General features: G+C 37.1%; 1 protein-coding gene and 1 pseudogene across 6 annotated transcripts in view; one reads left to right on the top strand and one right to left on the bottom strand.

Moving 5' to 3' along the window:
• The window catches only part of LOC122329130, a 33,842-nt pseudogene extending 30,642 nt beyond the window's left edge, over window positions 1-3,200 (top strand).
• LOC122328902 (sushi, von Willebrand factor type A, EGF and pentraxin domain-containing protein 1-like) overlaps window positions 1-25,075 on the bottom strand; it is a 502,117-nt gene that overhangs the window by 334,577 nt on the left and 142,465 nt on the right. The window lies entirely within an intron of this gene.

Consider the following 25,075-nt stretch of genomic DNA (forward strand, 5'->3'; position numbering starts at 1 on the left):
GTCTGGGTCATTGATTACAAAGAGCCTCCTGGTTTGTCTGACAGATGTGAATCTGTGCTATTTAATTTGGAGCGTTCCCCTCAAGGAGACCATTAGCCCATCATATAGGAGCACAAATGGGATTCCATTAACAGCTAGTGTTTCCGTAGAGCCAAGAAATGGGGAAAAGCTGCACTTTATGCTCTCGAATGGAGGAGGCCATTTGCGTGAGGCGACCTGCATAAGAGTGCATAAACAATGTAAAGCATGATCTGCGTAAAGCGCGGCTGACAATCGGCCTCTCTGCTCTGAAAGTACGACTGCCGCGTGTTGGTGGTGAGTGTCCTTGTTTGGCACCCGGAGGAAGGTGGGGTTGCTAGTTAAAATATTAATAAGTGTGATACAATTTTAATTTAACAGCCTTCTGCATTTCTAATTAGATCAGTGTCTGTGACTAAATGTGAAACAGAGAGAATCTGTGGCTTTTTAAACTCAGGCTACAGTTTGTTATGCTTCTGTTTATTTGTTTACATTTTTAGTACATAATAAAGTTCAAACTAAAGTAGAGCTGTAAGCTAAGGCACATGTCTTTAAACTTTCTAATATAATAACTACCAAACATAGGGCTCTCCGTTGATTTGTACTACTTGTAATAATCATTCAGCTACAGTTACTTGAAACATATTTTATTAAAGTAAAATAGTATATTTTATATATAAATTAAATTATATATTATGAATATATTAGAGTACAAAAGTACTCTTTTACTTTAGTATTGTAGTAATTATTCTTTAATAATTATTCATCTATATACATTTATACATATATATGTATAAATGTATTTATACATATATATGTATAAAATGTAATCATGAGTATTTGATTTATTCATACACATATATATATATATATATATATATATATATATATACATATATATATATATATATATATATATATATATATATATATGAATAAATACTTAAATATCATGATTAGTGCTTCAAAGTTGTAAAAATATTAATCACAATCATAATCAAATATAAAAATAAAAAAACACAAGCATGCATATATTTCAGAAAAAATATATTTGCGTTAATATAATAAATATATTTATTTATTATACAATTTATATGAATAAAAAATAAATAAATGCATATAAATATTTTCAGAATATAACCTGTATGTATATATACAATAAATGTATGCAGAAAACTCATGCGTATGTTATGCAAACAAACATTTTGTATGCGATTAATCACGATTAATCATTGACAGCACTAATTATGATTAATTATTAAAAAAATAAACATACATTAATAATCATTAAATTTGTAGAAATCACATGTATATAATAAACATATCTGAAGTTTTTGAAAAACCTGGTGTACGACATACAATATTATACAAATCATACAGCAAGCAAGAGCAGGCTCTTAAATTTCACAGCAAAATAAAAGGCATTAAAAAGCACAATAAAATAATACACTTCAACATTTAAGTTAGCTCTATCCGCAATTAAACTGTGAGCGGTGAGTGAACTGGGTGATAAAAAGACGTGGACAGCAAACACAGGCACTTTACTACATGTTTCTGGAGAAGCTTCTCTGTGTGTAGCCTTGCAATAAAGTGTGCATAAATTACTTTATGTAATCATACAATGTAGATTAGCATGATAATGGCAGTGTTAATAGATGCTGGGAAGCAGGGAGTGACAGCACTCCGAAACGAGACATGCCGGGGGCAGAGCGCCACGTACACACACACACACACACACACACATGCATGCAGACACATCGCAACTGGGAATAGCCAGTCGCACAGGCCTCAACGCCATCACTATGACTATGAGTGACAGAGTGTGGAGCCACTTCATCTGTTTTCCCTGAGGCAGACGCAGTGCTTTCACTCTTCCACAGGCTATGGGCCGCTTGGGGAGAAGATGTTAATGCAGGCGAGTCAACAACTATCACTTATACATTCAGGATGGGAGGTGTTCTGCAGCAACAGTGTGATTTGCCACTGATTTGTCTAAGGTAGAAAACTAAAGACCTCATCCTGGTTGTAAGATGATTTCAGGATTACAACGAACAAGGTTACGCTTTCTCTGCTCTTCGAAAGATTTAAAGCAAAAGTTTGTGATTATTTGTTGAAGATTTAATCATTTTAAGACCATCTAAGATGTACAGTACATGAGTTTATTTCTTCATCCGAATAGGTTTGGAGAAATCACATCACTTGCTCACTAGTGGATCCTCTGTAGTGAATGGGTGCCATCAGAAGGAGAGTCTAAACAGCTTATAAAATCATCACAGCATTCCTCAAATAGTCCACATGATTCCAGCCCACTAATGAATGTCTTGTGAGGTGTTGCGTGTTAGTAAGAAACAAATCCATCATAAAGGTATCTTTAAACTATTGCTTCTGGCCAAAATAAGTCCTTAAAGGAATAGTTCACCCAAAAATGAAAATTACCTCATCATTTACTCACCCCAAGCCATCCTAGTTGTATATGACACAGTCTGAGTTTTTAAAAAATATATTTTTAGAGAGCCAGGATAAATAAAACAAAAAGACTGTGTTTGTCTGATAGAACAAAGTTATGTACAGCTATTCCTTTAAACCACAGTCAAGCTTCCTTCAGTTGTCCTCTCGCATCAAAACACAAACATTTATTTACAGCTATTCTGGCCTTTTTCCATGTGCAAATGGTGCTTCATCTGCGCATATTTCTCTCCTGATTCAGACAAGACAACTTTTTCCCTGGAGCAGTATCATGGATGGAGGACAGGATAGCACCAAAAGCAATATTTGAAGCTAATAATACAGACTTTCACTTCACAAGACTTTAACTGTTGTTATGCTTCCATCAGCTGTTTGGGTTTTCATTTTGATGGCACCCATTCACAGCAGAAGACTCATTTGTGAGCAAGTAATGCTTCTAACCATGTAGCCATTTACAAATTCGGCATATAAATAATGCCTAGTGTTTTCAGATCTGTTCAGATCACCGATCTATAATAGAGAACATATAAGTATATAATATACATAAGTGAGATATATAGATCAGTGGTTCAGATTTTAAAAGTCATTCCAGCGTTTACTCGGCACTGATGATTTTGTGAGGTCACATGTCAGCTTTCCGGTCTGGGAGGTGTGATGTGTTGTTGACCGTTCTTAATTTGGTGTCAGGCTACCTGCTGCTGGCCAGGCCGGCTTAGAGGTATGAAGAAGGGCAGCTGGTTTAATCTCCTAATAGGCGTCCAGCGGCTTTGAAGGGACCTCTGTTCCCCCGACTGGATTTCTCTTCTTAAAACACCGGCACCATTAGTTAATCACCTCCTTACAGCCTCCTGCGGTGCGACTCAACACAGCGTCTACAATGAGCATCGGTCGAGCACTAGATATATTAAAGCTATCATGAGCAACGGACCACTTCAGAGACAACATACAGTTCAAGCCCTGTTTCATCCTACAAAGTCCCAGCAGGCCATTTCAGTCCATCAAACACCCAAACAGCATGAAGGACAAAAGACTTACTCACCAAGAGGATCCACTCCTTCCTGGGGCTTAATCTGAGTCGGGCAATTTTATAAGTCTGGCGATCGGGCTTATCCACAGATGTCTAGGAATCAAAGCGGGCGCAAATGTGGCCAAAAGCAACACGGTTTAATCAGCTGAATGAGCGGCTGCGAAATCAAACTGGGTGGAATTTTTCTCAAATGGTTCTATCAATTACCAATAAAATCAAGATTATGTTTCAAACTATCAATAAACGGCAGAGCTATTTTCTGCCGCCACGGAAGCCCGCACAGAACAGATGTAGAATCAATAGTCTTAATCAGCTAAACACGGCTGCCATACTCAAATGCAAAATGAGACCGTTATTTCAAAAAGTCATCTCGACTGCAGTGATTATCATGTACCTGCATAGAAACACACATTCACTCACGTTAAAGACAATACGGACTCTCAAGGGCCCGTTTTCTCGAAACGGAGCACCAGAAGCAGCCCTTCTGACAGCCGTGGATGGGTAGATGGCTCCATTCAGACTGAGATGTGGGGGTCAGCAGCACTGAAACACACAGGAGAGAGACGGATGAAAATTAATTAAAGTTGGTGCGTGTAGTGAATGACGTGAGGCTCGGGCAGCCTTCGTGCATTCAGAAAGAAGGCAGCTCTGCCCCGTGTCCCTGGTGCAAACAGCCCCTCTACGCCCAGGCTATTGTGTGCCAGCCCACCACTTGCCCAGCCACCAACAGCATATCAATGAAGCTGCTCTCCTGTTTGTGCTAATGGTAATTACAACATGGGCAGTTTTGTGCTGAGAGACAATGGGTGGGTGGCCATGAGGGAAAGCAGGGTGATGCAGTGTGGAGTCTTAATGACTGCAGGACTGATGGGACCACAGAGGGCAGGGAACAGAACAGAGAGGAAGGTCTCTCGGTGAGCCAGAATGGGAGGATACGCGGTAATGCTGCAAAAACAAGGCGTTGCTAATCCTGATCCTACCAAATAAAACCTCAAACCTTGCTACACCTTTGTAATTAAGCTATAATGTGGTAATACTATGAGTATAATCACAGCCTAATTGATAATAAATACTGTATGTATATAGTAGATATAAAAAAAATACATTATACATTAAAATATATTAAATGATCAATTCTGAATTAACAGTACTACTACTACTAAACACAATGTTAAAACTAATCCTAATCAAGTAATAAATTAAGTATAATCATGTATATAACATGGTCTGAATCATAAATACTGACCACTGCTATAAAAACTGCTTAAATTATATAATATTAATTATTAAATAAATTATATATATATATATAGTTTGGTGATTTGTTATAAAATATTGTTTTATATTTTTAATTGAATAATATTTGCAGTATCCCTAATAATAAATTATTATAGTTAATATTATTTATCTAAACCCTAATATAACTCTAACCTCAATTGTGTAAATAAATTCAAATACATAAAACAAACAAATAATAATAATAATAATAATAATCAAATGCATATACTACTACTGGTAATACCAATCAGACCAATGAGATGCCAGTACTGGAACTTTCCAGTTTCCAGTTTCCAACAGTATGACAGTTCAATATGAAAAAGTTTATATTGTGACTACAGCTGTGAGTGCCAATAGTGTTAGTTGTACTCCACTTGAGATACTGCAAATATAATATTCTATGGAAAGAAAGAGAGGTGTCAGGGGTCTTAAGCAGTCTTTATAGATGGAAAGCCAGTCAATGCATTAGTAAGGCAAAAAGGCAATTTGGTTGCACTCAAAAATGTGCAACTATTAAGTCACTGTCAGGAGCCACAGGGGACTAAATGATCCCAGCATTTCTCGATGTTAACTACTGCCATTCCCTTGGTTCCCCACTCATTAAAAGCAGACTGCATCTGCCCATGTAGCTTTTAACACACACAAACTGACCAACGCTACATCTAACAGCTCTTTACACAGACATGTTCAAACTGAGAGGTGTGAATGGATGGATGCCTGTGCATTTGTAAAGCTGTTTCACATTTCGACATTCTTGTGCTGGCGGAAAAATATCTATAAAAGAAAAAAAAAAATACACGGATACAAAAGAGCAGCCAAAAAATTAACCCCACACAAAGCTGTCTGTTGGCTTGGCTATACCTTGTCAAAAATAGCATTTAATAACTATAATATATAAAAATATTTACTGATTAAGTTTGTGAAATCTGTTATCTTGAGCACTAAATCAGCACAACGATCAGCTTTGCCATCCCATTTTGGTCGTTCTGTCATGACAGCTTTCTTAGAGTTTAGTATGGTAACATATATAGAAAGTAATGTGTTTGGTCTTGGCTGGACAGATCTGTTACGCTGCTACTGCAAATACATCCACAGAAGGAAAACTGCTGCTGCACATATACATGAAATACACACTAAATTAGTTCTACATAGGTGGAGCTGGGGAAGGTGGAGGGTTTCTGAAGCATGCTACAAGTGTTACAGCAAGCACTAGCAGAGCATATGAATGTTGAACAGCAAGCTCATCAGCTGCACGATGTGAAGAATGATGTGACTATATCACGGTGAATTACAACTATTGGCCTGTGCCATCATGGCAGAACTTTGCATTTATTTTAAATTGTAATTTACTGTAAATATTCACTGTATTTTACTGTATTTTGATCAAATCAACGCAGCCATTGTGAGCATAATAGATTTCTAAAACGAAATATCTTAAACTTTTTGCATTATAATCATTATTAATTTCCAGATTAAATAAATTAGTATAAGACGCTAATGATTACTGACATATATTTTAATGATTTTGAAATGTAAGCATTATAAAGTATATAATACTGTATTCATGTTTTTAGACCACACTGAAACAGTCTTATGCAATATACAAGAAGAGATCCTGGCTCACTCTATGTATGTATCCACTCAGGATGCCCTGAAAAAGGTATGGCCTGAAAAAGATATATGTGAACTATGCCAGCACCACGGATAGCGCAAGCAGCAATAAAATGGGAAAAACAATATACAGTCAGAGAGTCAGACGGAGGGAGAAACACAGTAAGGTACAGAGGTCATTCTAGGGACAAAATAGCTCTCTCTTAGCTCAATACAAACAGTTAAACAGTTCAATTACAAAATGTGCCTTTTGTGCTCACCTAACAATTAGAGAAGGACAATTACAATCCTCCCACTGAACACAGTCATTCATCACCCACCTTCTGCTGGATCTCTCTTCCCCAGTGGACCGTAAGTCATCAGGGCACGATGACCATCACCGGCCACTGCAACCCCACAGAGCTGACTCTGCTCTCATACCATCCAACTGATGCTTTCTGCAAACGCGTGAAGCTGCAGTACTTGTCTGTGGTTGTGAAAATGTATTCAATTTAATACAGCATATCCAAGAATATATTTGCTGTTAACAGTTAACTCTAGTCTGTACAATATGCCAGTATCCTATGGGTCAAAGTATGGACACACACTTTTAGTATTTTTAATTTTTTTTTTTTTTACTTTTGAACCATAGTTATAGTTATTATTATTAAATAAAAGTAAATGGATTTTATAAGGAAGACAAAAAAATATTATAGCTAAATAAATAAAAAAAAAAAAAAACGGATTAAAATTACAGTAGTACATAACAAAAAAACTAAAATGAAAATCATTTTACTTTAATAACTTTCCAAATATTAACAAATGTTTTAAAAGTATATTAATAATGATAAAATAAGACTTTAAGTTTTACACAGAGAGTGAAATAATACAAAATGACATCTGTGGTAACCATATAATGCACACATTTTTGTATTATTTTAAAATTTTATCAGATTTGGAGGAAAAAAAACAATTAAAAATGTAGGCGTGTCCAAACTTTTGACTGGTAATATAATATATTATAATGTCCCACATAATTATTGTGGATAGACACACGCAGCTTAACAGAATGAATGTGAGTGAGAAGCAGTAAATAAGGCAGTAAATAAAGGTGCTCCAGCAGTAAGTAAGCATCACGGTTCAGAGATGTTCAGATAAGCACTGGTCGGGTGTTAGGTGGGCCAGCTTGGGTCTATGGGCAAGCCTCACTGCTCTATTCAGAGGGCAACATGGGCCCATCAGTTTGTCAGCAGACGGGCCTCACTCAGTGTACTCTTACAAGAACCCGGAGTGCATCGGGTTACGTGCCGATTAAAAGAGAGGAGCTGCTGATTAAATTATAATGCTGGCTCACTCGGACTCTCAGATCAAATGTCTGATAGAGTACAAAGAGTGACATACAGAGGGGAGAAACACTACACAGACACTTACAGAATCCATGATGATCATTTAACATTTAACAAGCACTGGAGAGTGGAGCACACCAGACAGGACATCATGTCTCACTCAAACTATTTAAAAAATAAAAACTTATTGACACATCGGTAGTAGACACCAGTAAAAACTCTCCAGCTGAATCACATTTCTGTGCTTAAAAGAATAATTCACACAAAAATGAAACACTCTATACATAAAATTCTAATTCTAGTTGTCTCATAGACTTAAACTCACCACAAACAGACAATTCTTTACAAAAAACTAAATAAATCTTAATAATTTCCCAAATGGAGAAAAATAAAGATAAATATGCAAAAACAAAGAAGAAGTTATCCACTATATATTGGAACACTGTTCGCAATGCTAGTAATTGCCAAGAGTGTTTTGTTAACCATATTAGTGACTACCTAATTTGATCATCTTTCTTTTATTCTAACATATGGAAAACAGCAATAATGAGTAGAACTGTCCAAATTTGACTAGTAATGTATCTCACTATCAGGGAAAAAACAAGGTCCTATATGTTTGGAACGCAGTGATGGTAAACAATAACAGAAGATTCATTTGTGGGTGAACTATCTTTTCAAAGCGGTTATGCAGGACCCCTTCAGATCTTTTCACCTCAATCTATTGAGCAGATGGCAGGAAGACTATCAGTGATGAAAGCTGTCAGTGTGAGGTTAGGTTTACCTCCACCTCCACTGGACTCCCTGCATTATCTTTTGAACTTCTAGTCAAGGGCCTTTTAGCACTGATGGGTTACATTTCCTATGAGCCACAATCAATACCTGTTAAGCAACACTTTCATTTCTTAATTAAATGAGAAGAGAGATATTAATTTTGAAGCGTAAGGAGCCTTATGGTGTCTGACAGTTTATAGTGATTACCCTCTTCCATGTATGCTAGCACAAAGGTAATTAGACTTCTGTCAGCACAAGATGTTTTTCCTGAGCCAAACCAATGCAGCCTTTGAGCAATGGTGCCGTTAAGGCTTCCGCATTTCCACAATGGCCTGCTGACACTCACTCACAGTTATTTTGCTGGTGTTCCACTCTTTTGTGGATTTTCACCGTTTTTCCACCATCATATGACATGTGAGAGCACTTTACTTTCTGTATCAACTGAGTTATTCAAAGGAATGTATAATAACTAGGAGTCAAAGGACACGGATGCAATTTTTACAAATTTTTCATCCCACTTCCCTGGTTAAATAGAGCCATCTTCTTATGAAATCTGAAGAAAATGCCCCGTGCCGCCGTGTATACCTGGTAACCTTGGGGAATGAATGGACGTGTGCAATGCAGATTTGACTGACAGCTCTTACCTACCCAGACTCGCCTGACCCCTGAAACTGCGCTCCACTATCCTGGTCTTCCTGTATCTTATTTACAATCTAGTCTGGCCTGTAATGAAAGCTTGGCCATGCACTATTCATGGTCCACTCTAAAAGACCCTTTACTGCACTCTGAACAGCTCAGAGATGGAGAGAGAGGCAGATCAGCTCACCATCAGGGTATGATACCATTTGGCCTCGGGTATCAAATCGGCCACCATGCTAGGGTCAGAGCACGGCCCTCAATCTACCGCTGGGCTTTGCTTATATAAAGTATTCAGCATGAGCTACTTTTACGGAGCACTCCAAAGACAATAAGCGTGGAGGAACATCCACAGTTTCAATTACAGCAAGGCCATAACGTTGGCTAAGTCTAAACGCTTCTTTCCTTTTACCTTTTCACAGCTTCTCTTGGGCTTTAATTACAGAGTAAGAAAGTGATTAAACAGCCACATCACCAACAATAGATATGTCAGGCTTCAAAATATCTTTGTCTCAAGCAGGTGGTGCTCAAATACTAGGCGTGCGAGTGTGTCAAAATAAAAGAGAAAAAAATGCACGCTTGTTATGGCCTTGTAATGACATGGCCAGGAAAAATGCAGGTTTAAAGCCCCATAGACCGGTGGGTTGAATTATATTCCAAAAAGGCAATATAGGGCCATATCCCAGATGCCCTATTCTGATACAAATAACTGCATGCAAGCACTGCCCTCAGAGTGCTTTGTGTTTTACATCGCAGGCAGTGTTGAGCACAAGCACTGGGGTACAAAAACAAATTATAGCCCAGTCAAATGGCAACAGGGGTGAGCTCAGCTAGCGTCAGAGAAAATACAGTACAGCTGGCTACATGTCAAGGTCTGACCTACTCAGGTATGCCACTCTCTGGAGGAATGTATGAATACAGAAACAAACTCATGCGCAGGCACAAAAAAATGTTACGATCTTATAATAACCAAAGGTATTTGATTGCCAACAATCTTCCAAATATCTTCCTCAATATTAAAAAAAAAGACATGAGGGTGAGTAAATCATGACAGAATTGATTTTTTGGTGTACTTAAATTAAAATTAAAATATATATATATATATATATATATATATATATATATATATATATATATATATATATATATATATATATATAATTTCAGCTTATTCAAGTTTCATTCAGTTCACAGCAACCGCAGCATAAAAGTACAAAAATTAATTTCTTACACCTTTCTTACACTTACACCAAAATGAGGCACTTGCACCAAAATACTTATTTTCAATGCTAAAGTCAAAAGACAATCAATATACATGTCAAATTTATATATATGTTGGTTTTTGAGGTTTACGGGGATCTCTATAGGTGCAACGATTTTTATACTGTACAACTGTTTTATACACACACACACACACACACACACACACACACACACACACACACACACACATATATATATAATAAAATTGCATCATATGTTTTCATGAACAAAAACATCACATTGAATCACTGCTTGGAAAGCAAGTAGGCATTGCAGCTTTAAATGAGACAGGGTTATTTCTCACTGCCATAAAGGGATAGAGCTGTTCTGTATGGATTTTCTGTAGAGTTCAATTGAGTGAGAAGTTGTTTGGCTTGCAGTATTGACTTTTCCTGAACGCAGGCAAGTCAGGTGCTTCTGCTCATCTCTAATTATGCTGTCATAAAAAGACCACAGTGCAATAGTGAGCTATGGTTGCAAGTCTACAAAGCAGCAAGCAGAAATCCCTCAAGGTTAATTTTTCATTAATAGACAACCGGCCCGTCATGTCTTAAGATTGCTCTGATATTGTTCACGGTAAGGAGGATAATCAATAATTTTAATCGGAATAAAGCACTTGAGATTGTCGAGATTCAGATGACAGGGCCAAACATGATGACACATAAAGTTATTAGACTGGCAACACTCTAGCATTTTGATAATAGAGAAGGATGATCTGACCAAACTAAATCTGTGCATGTCAGGAAATGTCCTCACCCCTCAACATCAAAATCAATATTAGAAATGCTTTGAAATCAGAAGCGGAATATAATAAGCATTTAACTGCATCCAGCTTCTAACGGGTAAAGTTGCAAATCTACTGTACTTTCAAAAATCGGTGTAATGCATGCAGGCATAAATAGAACAATGATAGCATTACGGAAATATATGATAAAAGAGTATAAATAAAATTAATAAAGAAATTATGAATTTAAAATTATTTACAATAACATGTATATCATATCATGACATTTCATGACAAAAACCGGTCAAACTATCATAATAAAAGTCAATAATAATAAGAAGAATAAAAAAAAGATGAATTGCTGAATCATTTTTTCTCAACACATGCAACTGTATTTTGGATGGGCATGCCTGACAATTTCCATTATGTATGCAACATATAGTCCATATAAGAGAAAGACTGTAACTGTACTGCATCTTCCATAACCATACAGCATAAGAAATCAACTATAAAAATCACCAAATTTTTTATCTGTTCTAAATGCTGGATGCAGGCATGAAGGTCACTTCATAGAAAATGCTACCAAGGGAAGGAAGTAAGTATTTTTAGTATGATTAACTTTTAGACAAAACCAAAGCTTTCGTGGAGTTGGAAAAGCTATTTCATTTAGCTCTTGCAGACCACATACTCAGGCAGAACAACGGAGCCAGATGCAAAGAAAATTTCTCCTACACAGCTAAGTGAAAAATAAGAGAGTGTGACATATTACATGACCACGGAGCGCCAATAACAAACACAATATGCCACCCGTCCCTCCCCTACGTGTGTCAGATACTGAGTAACTACGTATCAAATAACATATCGATAAATCTCCTCAAGGTGTGAGGTGGAAGCTATTTGCTTTCCCATCGATAGCTGATTTTACCAGAGGATAATCATTTTTTTCTCCCAGTGGCCTGCCTTGATATTAAGTCGATATCTGCTGTCAGAGTTCATTTTGGCAACAGAAGCAGGACAGATTGCAGATCGGAAGAATAGTGACGAGCAATTTGCACCGTTTTATGCAATTTATCCAATGCGTGGGTTTGATAACCCCATAACAGAATAGAAAACACGCTTTACTGTATTAATGACGATATATAAATAGACTTACATGCAAAAACTACGCCCTGCGTATGTGTGAGACAATTCACATCGCCAATCAGTCAAGATAAAGATCTCTCTCTAAGCAGCATGAAAGGGGAAGTGAAAAGCGCTAGAGAGAAAAATCAATAAGGAACCACTCATTGAGGAGGCCACATGTGTGTCACTGTCAATAGGAGTTAATAGGGCTGGGCCCATCTCAGCAGACTGGACCGGCTCGGGCTCACTGCATCCCCTCCATCACCTCATAGTGACAACTTAATACATACTGATAGACTGACTGCTTAATGCCACACCAGCCTTAGCATTTAATAAACAGGCTTGTTTAATAGGCCAGCATTAAGAGAGAAGGAACAAAACACGTTGCATTTTAGATTAAGGGCAACCTTCTGAAAGGGCAAAAGGTGTAAACAAAAGACTAATTTGATATAGGTGCATCTGAGATAGGCGCACAGGCTATATGGGAACAAAAGTCTGATCGAAGCATGTTTACCTTATAGTCAAGAGTAGGTTGACCTCCAAAAATCTCTGAGCTGCCGTTATGAAATCGAAATTTAATGACGTTTGTCCAAACAGAAGATAAATGGTAAAAAATTAGCTTGTTAATTGGGGTCTGCAGGTCACATTGTTTGGTCCAGTTACACATTCTCCCCCTCATTAACACCCATTAAGACCTCATTTAAGGGGATCTAATTTTTTAATTGATTCTGGTTTAATTAATTTGTAATTAAAGAGGACCTCAGGAGAAGTTCTGCAAATTTTATGGCCCTTTGAAAAATTACATGTAGGGAGAGTGAGAGTCCCTGAGTTATAATATGAATGCTAAATTATGCTCTGACGGAAAATACAAAATAGGAGGAGAGTGAAGCACAAAACAACATCAAATATCTATAAGGAGGATCATTTAAAAATGACTATAAACCTAAAATACAGGGTAACAGGGTAATATGCATTGAACAATACTTTTGCAGAATTCATTAATGTTGATTAATTTGACTTCTTATCACTTATACATTTTATTAATTTTAAGCTGTATAAATTAACATTGTTATTCTGAAAATAAATTAACAATTAATTTACAAATTAACATTTAAAAAAACAAACAAAAAAAAAAAAAGTTGGAAATGCACTTACCTTCAGGCCATGCAGGATCATTATGAATTTTGTATTCCATCACTTGCTAACCATTGGATGTTCCACAGTGAATAAGTACCGTCAAAGACTGATAAAAACATCACAAATAACTTTGTGAAGCGAAAAGCTGCTTATAATTTGTAATAAGCAAATTTACATTAAGATATTTTAACTTTAAACAATTGTTTCTGGCTACAATAAATGTCCCCTACCCATAACTGAAAAATATTTTATATAGATAAAAAAATCTTGTCTGAATCAGGAGAGAAATATTCACAGATCAAGCACTATTTACATACAGATACAGTTCAAAACAGTTCTAAAGAAGTATGCTGGTCTATTTTGGACATTTCAGATTATGGTATTTGGGCCAAATTTGTTTCTTACAAACATCAGCTTTTCACTTCAAAACTGGAAACTGGAGTCACATGCATGGAATACTTGTGGATTATTGCAGTGTTAAGACTTTCTTTCTGACGGCACCCATTCACTGCAGAAGATACACTGGTGAGTAAGCAACGGAATGCTAAATTAAAAGAAACTCATCTACATCTCGGATGGCCTAAAGTTAAGCAAATATTTAGCAAATGATAATTTTTGGGAGAACTATTCCTTTAATCCAGATTAATAAATGTTCATTATTATTTACTTATAACAATCACACTAAACATCATCTAATTGAGCCTTAATGTAAAGTATTACCAGTATATGCAGTCAATCAATAATTTCCTTGTGAGAGCCATCAAAAAGTATGTTTGCACACTTTCTACTGAAGCACAACGGAGCAATTCCTTCCCGCAGAAGACAAATCCAACAACAGAAACAGAAAAAGGCAACATCATAAAGTTAATTACAAGCCTGTTAATTATTAGCCTGTGATACCATGCAAAAGAACATTCCTTACCCTTAAATTCGGGTTTAAATCACCAACTGAAAAGCAAATGTGAACAACACGCGCCAAACATCTGTTGCATTCTCCTTGCTTCAGGTCAGACATTTAAAGAGGAAAGGAGATCTATACATTTTTAATGGAACATAGAAATGTATAAATAGAGAATGGTAAGTGTGAAGTCCTGGCTCCAATTGACATTTCAATAAGTAGAACACAGCGTTACCGATCCATTCCCAACTTTCCTGAAACAATTATTGAGATGGTACCTTCAGGCCATGTGTGCTCGGCCTCCCTGGAGCCCCAGTGGCTGAAACAGTAATTGACTAAATTGTAGAACACATCGGGGCCATTTACTGTACAAATGTGCTGAAAATGAATCGTTTAAAAAGAAATGAGGGTGACTCTCAAATTAGCAGGGAAAATGATTGAGATGTGGCTCAGGGAATTAGGAAACATGATTTAGAAGTCTGCTAGAGCCTGTGAGTGTGTGTGTGTGTGAGTGAGTGAGTGAGTATGTGAGAGAAAGAGAGAGAGAGAGAGAGAGAGAGAGAGAGAGAGGGAGTGTTAGAGTGGGCCGTTTTACACACCACACGGGTCTGACTCGTATTTAAACACTGCAGCACACACACACCTGACCTGTGCTTAAGCAATACACCATCATGATAATCATCTAGCGAGCGCACTGTCAGCTTAGACGTGACTGATGCATTGAGAAATTTATTCTAAAAGCCTAATCAACTGCTGTCAATGCTGCATTTGACCCGTCTCTCACGAAACTGAATATTCCTGCCTAAAACAATAATGCATTTGACCTCAATCATAACTGCCAATCCCATGACGCCTTGTCACTTCTTGCTAATACTTAATTTGTGCATAATTTCCACCGGCTAGGGAGAGACTTCTACCTAAAAACGTTTTACCACCGGCCGAGATATTTCACCTACTCATTTTAAAAAAAGCTCAAAACTGGCAACGACAACAAAGGGCAGAGTCACAGATCAAAGGACACAGCCCGAGATTGGTTTCAATGTCAACTGCTGCGAGGTGTTACAAAGTGATCTTAGCTACACATTACACAGTGTACCCATTTCCTAAGAACAATTCCAATAAATTACACCATGTGGTAAAGGCGCTGACAGATTTGATTGATTGTCCTGCAGCCACTGTTGATTTTTGCTTCTTGTGTCTTTTTTTCCCCCAGCTTCCAGCGTTCTTTATTTCTTAATCATCCCTCACAGTTCTCTGCCAATTAACTGTAGATTTGTGCTCCTTGGTGGCCTGTAGATCTATGTGTAATGATGTGTTTATGATGAGCACTCTTGCATTTTGGACTGCTAGCCAGATGAAACTACACTGTCTCATTATTATTATCCCTAGGTGGTTCATGGTAAACATAAATGCACATTAATACATGTCTAGATGCACGCATACATACATAGCTTCTATCTAAAACATACCTGTAAAGAAACTTTACCTTGCAGTGTTGGGGAAGCAACTCTGAAACTGTAGCTTGTCAAAGTAGAAGCTATTAAATATTAAATATTAAGCAATTTAACGCATAACTGTGCTTTTGTTTTGAAAAAGTAGTTAGCTGTGGTACTAGCTTCAAATATAAAGCTTACTAAAACAGATCTATTTAATGGTGTTTGTATATATACTATACAAGGATAAAATTTACAATTTAGAGGCAAATTTTATAAATTAGAGATGTGTTTTCTTTAATTAGGGGTGAAAGTACAAACCTAAACAGGTAAATGTATACTAGAACAAAACATTAAAAATTTTATTTTTACAACAGAATCACAAACATATAGAACAGGGACTTGAATCAGTGAATAATTTTTACATAAATTAATTTACATGTACAGGCTAAACCATTGGTTCCTCTCCACCAGGGGTGTTTTTAAATTATATTAAAATTAACTTTAATTATTTAATTAAAACTTAATTCAAATACTTACACACACACATAAGACATCTAGATTTACATTAAAATCATAAAAACCCTAGACAGACTATTTTTATAGAATCACAAAACAAACATTTCCAGTTACTGTTAATAAAACAAACTGAAAACATGCAGCATTACCATAATTACAGCAGAAATACTAGAAGACATTTTTAGCCAATATGAGAGGATGATGGAGGACCACCTTCGGGTCAAGAGTTAAGAACCACTGGTCTAAACAAACCAGAATTTTCAATGCTACTCACAGAAGAGGACCAAAGAAACTATTTATATGTAAGCCTCCAATGCCATAATTAGAAATTCTGCACCATATTTCATCATTTACTGAGCATTTTCTCAGTATGCACATCAGTGTTAATTTTGAACAGGTACATTTATGCTGAACACAACAAAAAATTCCAGTTTACGTAAGTGAACTAAATACATATATATATATGGACCTGAAGCAGTAAATATTTTTTATTTAGTTAATTTACATAGCATCTACATCAACTGATTCGGTAATAATCAATGCACACAGAGAGAAAAGGACCATTTAGGGGTGTTTTGATTATTCCTACAGCTCTGACATTAAAAACAGCTATGTACTACTCTGAAAATCATTGCTACTTTTATTGCTTACTCCCCAACACTGGTACCTAATGTGTCACTCCAGCGTTCAAAATGTTGACCAATTTAAGTCTATCAGTGATGGAGCCGCTCCTGGCTATTTACAGCAATGTTCACGTAATCTTTCTTTAATGGAAAATTTGCTGCTTATCGATCTACACTTTGCAATGCCTGCTAGCCACACTCCAATTATGACAGCTGTCAAAAGCATTCAAGGGCTCTCCACACACCTGATGTGAAGTCACAGCACACCGTAGAGTTACCACCTATGGTATGATCAGTTTATTTTGATGCGATACTACCATACTAGTACATATTGGCTTTACCAGAAATCCATGTGGAGTAAAAATTTGTGAAGAAAAAAAATGTGTTTGTATGTTTCGGCATTAACTCCAGGCCAGAGCTGTGGTTCGCTGGCCGTGGCTATTAGGTTCTGTGATTTGCTATTCCGATCGCGCTCTCTTTACAGCCCATTTCCTCTCTACACAATAACATAAAAGACCATTTTTGTTCAATATCAAAGACTCCAACCGAATAATCACAAGGGTGAAACTGTAACTATTTTACAGGTACCTCTGGGATATCCCCATACAACAGGGGTGTCAAAATCAGCGCAGAGAAAAGTTTCTGCAGGGCAAAGCCTGTTTTGGCATTTGTTCCAACATCTGCCTATAATTACTTAATTATCCCAATCAGTTACTAGCTCTGACATTAACATTTCACCAAATGCTAAATCATAGCTGAAAGTTGCCCTGTTCTATGCTGCCACGGCGTTAAAACGGATCATGAAAAATGCATAGATGATAATGTACATGGATACTTAACTAATTGAACCAATTAAGGTGGGAGAATTGGTTTGAATGAGAGCAGTGGAGACAGTGCCCTGAAGGAGCCTGCTCTGACACCTCTGATATACTGCTGTGACTTTCACTATTCAGTCATTCAAGCCCCGGGTTATATTTCGGCAGACAAAAGAACTTGCCCTCAGTCTAATGGCTTGGTTAAAATCAACATAAAAGCAAGCAGCATGTCTTTAAATACAACAGAGAACTTCTTCGGGCCACACATGTGCTCTAAGGGCGGTAGATATATAAATGGTCTAAAATCATAGAGTGAGTTTCGCTGAAAAGTTTTCTACAGCACTAATAGGGTATATTGTGAAATATATGATGAAACTATACATGAGAAACAGTCAAAGAGATGATAGATAGAAAAGGACAGACAGATAGTTGACAGATTTATTTATTTATTTATTTATGATTTAATGCCATGCCAGCAACAATAGGTATATTCATGGCAAGATAATACATCTCAATTTCACAACTATATTATATATATATATACACACACAGACAGATGGACAGATGGACAGATGACCAAATTTATGGACAGACAGACAGACAAACAGATGATGGACAGAAAGACAGAGAGATGATAGACAGAAAGCAGGACAGACGGACAATAGATAAAAATACAGACAGACAGACCAATGGATGGATGGATGGACAGATTTATGGACAGAAAGACAGAGAGATGATAGATAGATAGATAGATAGATAGATAGATAGATAGATAGATAGATAGATAGATAGATGGAAGAACAATAAAGATATGATAGGATCTACCTAAGAATACTGAGTAGATATGTAGATTATTACGTAGACGTAAAATAAAGAACACACAACTACTGTAAAGATCATCCTGTAGAAACCCAAAGAAGAATGCTGGCAATACTCTTGCTGAATATGCCAGAACATGGATCTGCAAAGGGCCTTGATGCAGAAACACAAAGTCATTGGAGACCTGAGGAGATGAATGATTTGGTTGGGTTGAGAACAACACCCTCTAAAAATCCAAATCTGTGAAATCACTGTGAAACCCCCCCTCCTCAAAAAAAAAAAAAAAAAAAAAAAAAGACATATTGGAGCCCTACGGTTGTGATTTCCTTCTTGCTATAGATGCATAAATAAACATAGAAATAAATACACAGAGGACACAGGCTGTGAGTGGCTGGCCAAGTGGGGCAGCTGTTATTAAAAGGGCTATTTATCACTGTCACCCTGCTCAGGTTTCATCCCTATCTGCCCGCCAGCGTTGTCACTAGGCCGCACAGGAACAATGAGGCTCATCCAAGCACACCCAGCCCCACTGTTTGCACCCACTCATCCACACACACAAACATATACATACTCTCTTTCCTATACATTCACATGCCAACATCAGGCTTCAACTCAAAATGCAGGCTTGCATGAAAGGACACATGGCTAGTGCGTTGATATGAAAATGAACGTATGTAATCTATAGCTGCAATAACTCTCTGAAAAGACCCTGCAAACCCATTTCAGACCCCCTCCCTCACAGCACCTTTTATTTTACACTCCGGTGACTTATCGATTATAGCAACAATTACCCACTAATCTCTGCAGGTTGTGTTAAGTGAATTCCCCCTTTGTTGGACAATAACTAAACAGGGCTGTTGTATAAACCTCGTTGCCTGAGGGTTCAGGTCTGCACGCTTCCAATCACATCATTAAATTTACATATAGGTAATAAATTAGCAGCCATGAGGCTCCACCCATCAATTACTTTATCCCTGAAGAGGGACCGTGATAGACACATACTTGGCTTACCAGGTCAAGCATTTACCCTGGTTTAAGTTCCCACAGACCCTAGTGAGCCACCACATTGATTTAAAATTACAAAGTGGTTGCAACTTTCACATTTTGTTGCTTTTAGAGAAATGTGTAACCAGAGGCCTCATAGTCACTGAAACTGAGGGTGCACATACTGCATATTTTACATAGTTAGAAAAAAATGCCATTTCCATGCAACATAAGGGCATCTGCATCTTAACCAAAAAAATATAACAGTCATTTTTCAGATGTTAATGATTGGGATTATCAATAAATAGTTCCATTTGGTGGATTTCTGCAAAATAATGGCCATAAATGCCATTACACGCCTGAGCATATAAAACAAAAAAACTCTGTGCACAGATGTAGAAACTTGCTTAATGTACAGTTTGCATAATTACTGATATTAACTTTTTTACAGCCAATAATTCACAAAAAATGCATTTTCCATAAATATAACAGCATAAAAAATACTAACTTTTATCAAATTATTATAACATAAAATCAGAATCAAATGATTACACATTAATATAAGTGACTGAATGAACATTTTAATAATTAAAAGACTAGTAAAGAATAAAAAAAAATGATTGCACAATGCCTAATTGCAATGCATAAAATCAAAAAAAGGTAAGCATCTTAAGGTCTCTGTCCAAGTTCTATTGTCCTGTATAGTCACAGTCTGCATTGCCTTCATTCATGAAGCTGCTGGACTGTGTAAAGCTTAATCAAGTGCTTGCTTAACCAACTCAATCCTCCTTAATTCCTATTAATTTAGCATAATAGCAATCCTCTCATCTGGAATTAGCGACAGCCTAGCAGAAACCCTCCAGTCTCTGTGGAGCAGCAAACAGTCCAGCCAGCACATTCACATCCAATTCAATATGTATGTACATACAAGTGTGTAGATGAAAATGGTTAAAATTCATAACCCTTGCATAAGACCCCCATCAAGTCTGCTTTACACCTGTATTACATTTTCCTCTTCAATCAGCAGCTTTTGGGTCGAGCGTCACGACTCACACTTCCCATGAGAAGCAGAAAGCCATTACAGAGAGCCAGGGCTCATTTGCAGAAAGATTGGAGATCTAACATCACATTTGAGAAAAAAAAGAGAATGAGTATCAAAGTGGATAACAGGAATGATTTATTTCACTTTCTTTCCTCCATGTTTTTTTCCCTTTGTAAAGGATTGCTCTTTGCTGCTTGCTCTCTGAAAAAGTGTATTTAAAGTGGATGGCTATTTCTCCGAATGCAACTATAAAACCTACGATGGGTAGACGCGATTTCTGATGTAACTATAAGAATGCATGCATATGGATGTATAAAGCAAAGAACCACATATATACATTTATAACTTGGATAATAATCTTGACCTTTGGTAGATGTCGTTAACCCCCAGCTAGAAAGAACTTGCCTTTGTAACTGCAGATGTGTAACTTTAGTGATACATTTTCAAGAGGTGAATCGGTGTCCTCATGCTGTGCCTACAAAAATAGCATAGAAATTTCTCTTTAAAGCTACATTATTGTCAAATGCTGGGTTACGTTATTTATGAACTTCACTTAGATCTGAAATCATGGACCTTAGTTGAGTGAACAATGATTCTGAGTGAAACACATCCACAAATAAATTCTTTTTAATGAAATACACAAGTTCAGATCAATGAGTGCTGCTATGGCACCAAACTGTTCCAAAGCTTGTTCTAATTGAAAGAAAACAAGCTAACTAAAAGACTGAACCCCGAGATCTGTTGATAATACAACATAATCAGATAATTATTACAAGCGATTATTTAAAAGGCAGGTTATTTTTGGCCCAGGAACACCAAATTTTACCCCAACATAAGGGCTAAATGAGTATGAAGAAAAGAAAGGTGAAAGCTGGATCAAACCACAGCTTTACGTCATTCATACTTATTTTAAATCTAATATATAAACAAGTTGTACCACCTCAGGTTCCTTAGACTAGCTTAAACTAGCTCCTTCGATAAAAAAAACAACAGAATCTGAATGCAGAAGCAAAACAAAGCATTAGTTCAGAATATTGTAATAATGCTTTTCTGAAGAACAGATATAATGTAGCCTGTGGCAACAAGGGCATCGCTGCACACTAGCAGGGGGTAAAAGACAAACTTGGGGTGGGGGGAGGGGGCCGTCTGGTTTTTAATGACCCAAAACTTTAAATACTGCATAATATATAATAAAATGGAGAGTTCATTTAACTCTCACAATAATTCATGAAGACACCATTAGTATCCATTATTCTTAATGTCAACACTGTAAACAGTAAATATGAGCGAGGCATCTTCCAAGCTCCAAGGGAGAAGCACAAGTGAAGTTGTAATCAGCTTGAAGGAGAACCAAAAACAATGCATTAAGCTAAATGTTTGAAAATATCAAAACAGAAAGCATGAATTCAGAGCACGCGTTAGAGATACATTTGCGCGGATGTGTCAGTCAGATGATGAGCCATTAACATAAAGCACGTATTAACACGCATTCATAAATAACATCATCTGCACTGTGCACTTCAAATGAACAACTTTTTTAATGAACTTCTGCATTAATTAATGTTGCATTTATTTAAACACCAACTAAAGAGCGCTTCAGAGACGGCCTTGAGGAATTGTTCTGCGTGAATTGTAAAGCGCTTGCCTGAATCCAGACTTGAAAGGGTCAGTGCCACGCATGACTGACAGCCACTGGAACCACCTGCAGCCTGTAGCTGTAGAAATACTGATTGGCACAGTGGGCATGCTGCCTTTCAGCTGGCCTTTTCAAAATAAAAAAATGCAGAGAGGAGAAAGGAAAATAAAATAGAAATATAGAGCCACTTGTCATCCCTTCCAATCTGCTTAGTAATGAGAAGGCTTTCCCCTCTGGGTAAAAAGATCTGCTTTAATAGATTTTTAATGGCTTTTCCCCTCTCTATAAGAACCACTCTCAGCACCCAATAGCATGTGGAAAAAAAAACATCAAGTAATTCCAGCCTCAGTGGTGTGAGGTCAGCAATTATAATACACAGAAATCACTAAGGCTTTAACAATTGCACTAAATCCATTTCATTTTTCTGTCTGATAATGCTATGCTAACATGATGCAATAAGGGAAATCTCTGATAAAACACACTTACTATCACAAGGCATTAGGGAAGACCTGGAATGGTTGTAGCATGGGGTCAGTTGTAGCAACAGCAACAGCTGAAGTACAGCGAATATAAGCTGCCAGTTGAATATAAAACATAAAGGATTAACGCGAAAACAAAATTGAGGCATAACATTTCTGACTTGATCAGGTTAATGCAGGCAAAATAACGTAATGGCAAAAACAATTCTAATTTAATATGTAACAATTACTCAAAACTATCACCTAAATGTTAAAGACGAGTACACACATTTAACAGTATGGCAAGCAAAAAAAAAGTGTGAGATAAAATTAACTTAATTGGACACTACCTAAGCTAAAATCTGACAATCATGAAAGTGACAGGACTAATATTCTTAAAAATAAACATGCTTAAAAGGTTCTTCACAGCGGTGCCATAGAAAACTATTTTTGGTTCCACAAAGAATCATTCAGATTAAGGTTCTTTAAATAACTGTCTTTCTTAACTTAACTATAATGGTTCAAAGGGTAAACAAAAGGTTCTTTATACAACAATTAATTTAACAAAAAGGTTCTTCCATGGCATTGTGAAGAACTTTTATTTTAAAGAGCGACGGCTGCTCTGTGCCTGCTCAGACTCATTTCTGCCTTCCCAACTTGACATGTATTATCAAAGTATGCAGTTGTAATTGTTGTGTAAATGCCACCTCGTATTATATTTTCCCTTAACACTTCATGCGTGTAATAAAACAAGCACATGTAGAAATGTAAACTGCACAAGTTACAACAAACCACCCTTCATTACTTGACATCAATTTACATAGTTTAGGGGTAAGTTTAAGATTTAAAAACCTAAATATATGGCAGATAAATGTGGAAATTTGAAATGAATGGTGCAGCCAAACAGGCCTACTAAGTTATAAGCATTCTCAACTTCACCTACTACTACTTGTAGACTGGATCCAACTAGACAATGGTATGGTAACTTACCAAGCAATCACAAACTTGACAAAAACAAGCAAACAAACTATCTATTTTTATTTACGCTAATGCAATTACACTCTAAATAGTGGCTGTATTCTTTGAAAGAAAATCTCTTGCTGCACTAAAATGAATTTAATCAGAATTTAGGACCGCAGCTAATACTGTAATATCACGAGACACAAACGCAATTAATACACTGGCAGATTTGTGACATTCTCGAAGATATCCTCATGAATGTGATTCAGTGAGCTATAATTGCTTACCTTGGTTTGTCACCATCACTTAATGACTTCTGACAAAAAAAGTTCAATTCCAGACCTATTTGTCTCAGCCCCTCTGTTGACGTGAAGATCATGGCGTACCTGGAACAGATGACACAAACTGTAATGCAGCTGACATCCCCCTGCTGATAAGAGCACCCTGCGAGGCAGAGGAGCCCGTAGTTGGTCTGGGAACTCAATGATAACCTTCACAGAATTAGCTGCAGGGGTTATTCATACAATAATTGTTTCTGCCAAACCCATACATCTCCATGTCAACCAAAAATTAATGTGATTTTTCTTGCTAAATAATAGATTATGCACCATGCGGCTCAAACACCCCCTTCATATCACGATCAAATCCAGCTTTCACATTTTCATTAGTTACCTAAGATGTAAATAGTGTTTGTATTTAAAGATTTCAACTTGGTCTCCTTTATTTGCATGTAATTGAACTTGTTAATACAAGTGCTTAATCCTTTGTTGATTAGTACCTTATATTCGAGAGAGGGTAATTTAGACCTCCAATTACAAACGCGAGTCTTGATTGCACGGCCCTTAAAACAAGGCACTGATCTCTTAACGTGGCACCGTTAAATTTTCCGTTACTTTACAGTAGCCAATTTGCTGCTCCGTTATCCTAGACTGTTGACCGAGGTGAGGTGTAAGTGATAAGCACCTGCTCAGACTAATGTCGTCTCCTGTGGCTTGGCACCACACTTGTGGGCCTGACCAAAACAGGAACACCGCGACACGGGCTCGAGTTTCTCAGAGCTCACGTCAGCCTGTCAAAGCCACAAAGGCCTGGCCTGTCACCGCGCTGTGATACTCCACTCCTCCTCCAGGTCTGCTACAGTATCAGCGATGAGGAAAAAGGTCAAAGAGTCAATGAGGAATTAAGACATGCTTCCCTGAGCATTCCCCGTGCAGCATTTCAGCACTCGCGCTAACTCACATGAAAAGGAAAACTGGTCGTTCGGGCTAATAGTGCTGATCAGATTTCGCTGGTTGTCTAAATGATTTCCATTAAGGCCAATTAGCCACCTCACTGATGATGTAATATAGGGGCCGTCTGCCTCAATGTATATTGGGAATAAGGGGGCAGGTATGTAATACACTCAATGACAATGGTAGACAGTTGTTTTCAAATTTGATAGAATTTGTTCATAAGGATAATTGGCAACTCATTACAGGCTACAGGGTTTCTGCAGGTTTTGAAGGTTCAT

Source organism: Puntigrus tetrazona, chromosome 23 (assembly GCF_018831695.1).
Source record: "Puntigrus tetrazona isolate hp1 chromosome 23, ASM1883169v1, whole genome shotgun sequence".
Lineage (NCBI taxonomy): Eukaryota > Metazoa > Chordata > Actinopteri > Cypriniformes > Cyprinidae > Puntigrus > Puntigrus tetrazona.